Source organism: Elephantulus edwardii, unplaced genomic scaffold (assembly GCF_000299155.1).
Source record: "Elephantulus edwardii isolate Elephantulus edwardi_28Jun2011 unplaced genomic scaffold, EleEdw1.0 scaffold00107, whole genome shotgun sequence".
Lineage (NCBI taxonomy): Eukaryota > Metazoa > Chordata > Mammalia > Macroscelidea > Macroscelididae > Elephantulus > Elephantulus edwardii.
The window spans coordinates 6,110,973-6,116,756 of NW_006399857.1; positions in this window are offsets into that span (position 1 = coordinate 6,110,973).

Sequence of the window (5,784 nt, forward strand, 5' to 3'; positions counted from 1 at the left end):
CACATAAAACAACAACAACAACAATATATAGTACTCATTTTTGTAATATAGCTTAATATTACAACATAAATGGAGAACTATTATCCATCAAATGCATCTGAATAAACACGTAACATTTAACACATTTTATCTTAAACCATTTAGAGAATCGTGGTCTTACTTTTCTGGTCTCTGGCATTTGGCTGGAAAATGTTAGTCCCTTGTTCTGAGTCTCTCATGAGGTATTAACATAATTTTAGATTTACCTCAGTGCATGACCCATTTATTTATGTCTTTACCCTGAGCTATTTCCTTTTCTTCCCATTTGTTTTTATTTTTAGCCAAACTTTTCCACCTTTGGAAGGGACATTAAAATCAATTACTGTATATCCAGTCCAAATTGTAGGCAGTAAGACCAGTTTGCCAAGTGATTCCCCTTTAATACTTTCCCATTCATATTAGGTAGGGTTACATAGGTATGACACCAGTGGGCTTTCTTGGCCTCTAAGCAGGACAGTAGTATTTACTGTTAACTCTAATTTTTCAAGATGGGTGAAGGTACAAGCCACCCACAAGACCCGTGGGAATTCTAGCATACAACATTAAGAATATCGTTACAAGTGTGTGCCCAGAAATCATTCCTGCTTCTGGTACTCAGCTGCATTCCTGGACCTAGGACTAGGACTACAGCACCTGTCAAGAAGAACGTAATTCCAGGTGCTGTGGGGAAGAATTGTATAATAACACTGGAATCTTCTCCTAGTCCTTCTTCTCTAGATGTCCCTGAGAAATGTAAAAATCTACATGTGGTGAACCTCCTTTAGTTCCTCCAATATTAAGTTTAAGCACATGCTCTTGAAGGTGTGTGAGCCAGTCTTTAATAACTTAATTGTCCTCTGTATTAGAGAATATGTTTTAATTGCCTATTCCAATCCTCTATCAGACAAGTACTCTAAGGGTGGTATGCAATATGGTAAGTCTATTTAATATGTTTCTTGACCCATTGCTGCACGTTGTAGGTCATAAATTGCATGCCTTGGTCTGATAAAGTATAAGTTTGAGGTCTAAACTGGCACAGTAGCTTTTGTTCCATTCCCTAGTCCTTTAATATTATTTTTGTCATTTATATCAGTTACAGGATATGAAAAGTCCAGTCCTCCGAAGTATCTATTCCTGTGAACCATCTGCCATTTTTAAATGCCGTTAAGAGCTGTTAAATAGAGAATTTGTTGGCACCAATACTCCAGCCTTTCGCCTGTCTTTAATCAAGGCAGTTATCTCCTTTCCTTCACCAGAAAGCCTTTATTGCTTCAAATGAACAATGTGCGTGGGCTCAGACAATTCTAATGGTTTCCATTTAGCATGTCCAATCAACACTGGCCTTAGGGCAAACTTACAAGCCATAAGTTTACAATATCTGGTAGAAGGAGTGTTTCCTAACTTAACAATAATATCTATAGCAATAATAGTTTCAGGTAAAGGAGATGCAACTACTTCATAAAACATTTCTATTTTTCCATTTCTCATCTAGACATTCACTCTTGTTCCATTAATAACTACATTCCCATATCCTCCTAATACAACTTTAGATCCTTTCAATATTTTATCAATAGTTTTGGGAATTATGGCACATTGGACTACAGAAGTCCGAAGAATGTTGCTTCTCTACTTGTAGGCCATTTTACCCATAGATGTGTATACGGTCTCAGGTACCTTGTTTGTTAGTAGTTGGACATGAAGACGTTGGCCTTGCAGTCCATCCACGTATTAATCAATTAGCTGAGCTTCTGCTTCAAGTGATTCTGAATGAGTTCCATCATCAGTAATTAAATCATCAGTGGGATGAATAAAAGGGGCTTGCTTAGATCTTCTTGATGTTGGCGGAACAGAGGGAGACTTCATTAGTCCACACAACCTCACATAATGTTGCCTTAGAACTTTGTCTCAACTCCGTTAATGTACCCTGAATTTTTCACATTCATGAGTAGCCTTCTTAAAATCTCCACCATACTAGGGTAAATCCTTTACACATAGTTTTCTGCTGCTACCGTAGGAACCACCCTGAGCTTCCTTATATCCTCAAAGCCCATAAAGGAAAGTCTTTTCAATAACGTGGACACAGCTTCTTCAATTGGTGTCTTCTTCTCCAGTAGCAAAGCTAACTGAGATTGCCATGTTGGAAGTAATTACCATTTCTACCATGGTCTCTGTAATGGGCATATTCATTAGCTGATTGCCCTCATTGCCTTTCAAACATGGCTTGCATAATCAGAACATCAAATGCTTCTTCTGAAGTGTTCTACTTGTTATCAGGAGTCTCGACCTTTGTAGTGAGTCCTAATATCCTGACACCAATTATTTTTTTTAATTCATTCTAACATTAGTTGCACACCAGTTATAAAAATTGTGAGTAAATATTATCCAAATGCTTGCCCTCCTATATAAGTCTGTGATTTCTGGCATCAACAGCCCCTCTTTTATCAAGTTCCCTACCTTCTCTATGAATCCTATGTGTTCATTGCTTCACTAGAAAGTATCCCAGAGACTCGTACCTGTCAGGGGAATGACAGTAGGTACGCAGGTTGGTTTTCCAGAAGCCGATAAACTATAGGCCAGAATCTTGTAGACTGTCAGTTGTGGACCAGCTGGATGGATATTATGTATGATATAGGCTGTATATTGCACCCCAGGCAAGGTTTCAAAGAGAAAGCACCTAGCCCGAGATCCCTTGGGCGTCTCATATGATGTCATCAATTCTTTTTCTGTCATCCTTAGCCATTGTTCCAACTCTCTGATGCATTTCAAGTAATTGCAAAGACTATGGACTGATTCAGGTTCACCTTAGTCTCTGGAGTGACATAATTGCTCTGTACCACTGTTGGGGACATTTCTAAAGAGGTCCAATGAAATTTAACTTTTGATTTCCTGACTGTTGGTGTCAAAAATGTTAATAGAGGAGCCAAGCAAGCTGAAGTTGTTAACAACCTTAACCTCTTCTCCATCTATCATGATGCTGCCAGTTGGCTGGCCCAGTGGTGAGAATCTTTGTCTTCTTTATATTAAGCTCCAATCCATATTGAAGACAAAAGTCCTTGATCTTCTGTAGCAAATGCTTAGGGTTCTCCTGTGTTTTGAAAAGCAAGTTTGTAATATCTGCATAATGCAGGTTGTGGATGAATCTTCCTCCAATTCAAATGCCACATTTCTCCTCATAAAGTCCAGCCTCCCAAATAATCTATTCCACGTATAGTAAAAGTATGTACAAGTATGGAGACAGGACCACCAAGAGAGCAAATAGGTCTCTTTTGGAGAGGGTAAAGATAAGTTCTCCTTGTTGACAAGAATTTTGAAGCTCTGTCTCAAATATTTTTGGCATGTGCCCAGGGGAAATCAGTCCTTGGATAAGAACCTGATGCTTGGAAGGGACCAGGGATAGTGCAGGGGAGGAAGACTCTGAATTAAATGTATTGACTGGATAACTAGGACTACGGGATTAGGTGTGTTAGAGTCAATGAAACTGGCTCAGGATAGCCCAGGGCTTAGAGGAGTTATTGTACATAAGGGTGTCCATGGATTTGGGGTGACTTGATGGCACAAAACAACAATAACAGTAGGGTGGCGTTGTATCCATCCTAATCTTCTATCTTTAATACAATATTTACTTCAGCCCAAAATAAAGAGTTAATGATTGGCTAGGAAAGACATTTAAATGATAAACTTTCTTATTGTTATATGCCACCAAGTCACTCAGGACTTACAGTGACCCTACGTACAATAGTTCTGAACCCTGTACTATACTATCTTGAACCAGTCTCACTTACTCCAACACACCTATTGCTATTACTTCAGTTACTCTGTCAATTCGTATAAAAAAAAGTCCTCATTTCCTGTGTTTGTCTCCACCTTTCCAATTAAATGTCCTTTTCTAAGGACTGGTTCTTTGTGGCCACATGTCCAAAGTATACGAGACAGAGTTTCAAAATATTTGCCTCCAAGGAGAAACTTGGTTTAAACCTCTATTCAAAATCTCCTATGCCACTCCATCTTGTTCTTGCTGTTGTTGTTAAGTGCTGTCAAGTACACCTTATAACGACCCTATGAACAATGGATCTGAACCCTGTCTTCTCCTGTGTAACCTTCTCACTTCCTGACACATTAGAGCACATTGTGGTAGTCACCGTGTCACCCCATCTGTTGAAGGGTCTTCCTCCCCTTCTTTGACCCTCTTGATTTCCAAGCATCATGTCCTTATCCAAGAAATGGTCTCCCCTAAGAACATGCCTGAAGCATGTGAAGTGAAGCCTATTATCCTTGCCTCCAAAGATTATTCCAGCTGTACCCACTCAGAGACATATTGGTTCATTCTTTTGGCAGTCCATGGGATGTTCAGCATTCTTCTCCAGCACTACAGCTCAATGGAATCAATTCTTCTTGTGTCATCTCTATTCACTGCCCATCTTTCAGATGCATAGCAAGTAATCAGAAAGACAATGGTCTGAATCAGACACCCCTTAGCTCTCAAACTGTTCAGAGCCTCTTGTTTAAAGCAGATGGATTCTAGATGATTAGTTGTTTTGTTATTTAATCAAAAAGCAGGTGTAAACCATTTGCTCATTTTTAAATTTAATTATTGCACACCCAGAAACAAGCAGTCAAGATGAATTAATGATAATTGGTGACTGGAATGCAAAAGTTGGAAGGATAGAATACTAGTAGTATTCTTTAGTAGACAGAAAATACTGTCTTACTGACAGAAACAAGATCTAATATCAAATAATAGAATTTTGTATAGTAAATGATTTATTCATTGCATACACCTTTTTAAAAGAATGTAAATGACAACTCTACACATGAACTCCATTTGATGGACTCTACATGAATCAGATTGACTACATCTCTAGAAAATTTGGATGAGCTCAAAACATGGCCAGAAGATGACTGTAGAAGAGACTTTCATGTATTCTTATCTCAGTTCAAATTAAAAATAAAAAAAAATAGACAACACAAGTCCAAGAAAAACAAAATGTGATCCTGAGTGTATCCCAATTAAATGTAAAGTCGATTTTAAGTAGTAATTTAAAGCATGGAACATTATGACAAAAAGGGGAAAAATAGTTATTGAATGATATCAGGGACATCCTTGAAGAAATTAAAAGGTTATTACAAAGAAAAAGAAAGAAGATAAGACCAAAATGGATTTTAGAAGTGACTCTGGTACTTGCATCAGAAGGGAAAAAAGCCAAAGCAAGGGGAACAAATCAGAGATAAGAGAGTTGAATAGAAGATGTCAAAGAGCAACTGGCAAAGACAAAATATAGTATTAAATGAAACGTGTAAGGAGCTGGAGATAGAGAATAAAAGAGAGAACATGTTCAGCATTTCTCAAGTGAAAAGAACGTAAAAACAATTATAAGATTTGAGTTACAATAAGGGAACATTTTATGAGAAAAATAAATGTAAGAAACATGAAGAGAAGAAGAAGGAATAAACTGCAACAAAAAAATCAGTACTGAATTATTTCGGGAAGTAGAATCTGATCAAAACAAATAGCACTGATGGGGGAAAAAAATCCAGACTGCACAAAGAAGCCTCTAGGAAATGGTGGAATACCAATTTGAAGTGCTTGATGAAACAGATGCAACCACAGATGTGCTCATCACTCTCTGTCTCAAATATGGAAAACAACTACCTAGTGAATTGACCGTAATAGATCCTCATTTGTCCTACTCAAAAAATAGTAATGTAACATAATTTGGAACAGAAGATTCCAAAAGGCAACTCGGAATGACAAAGCAAAATACTACA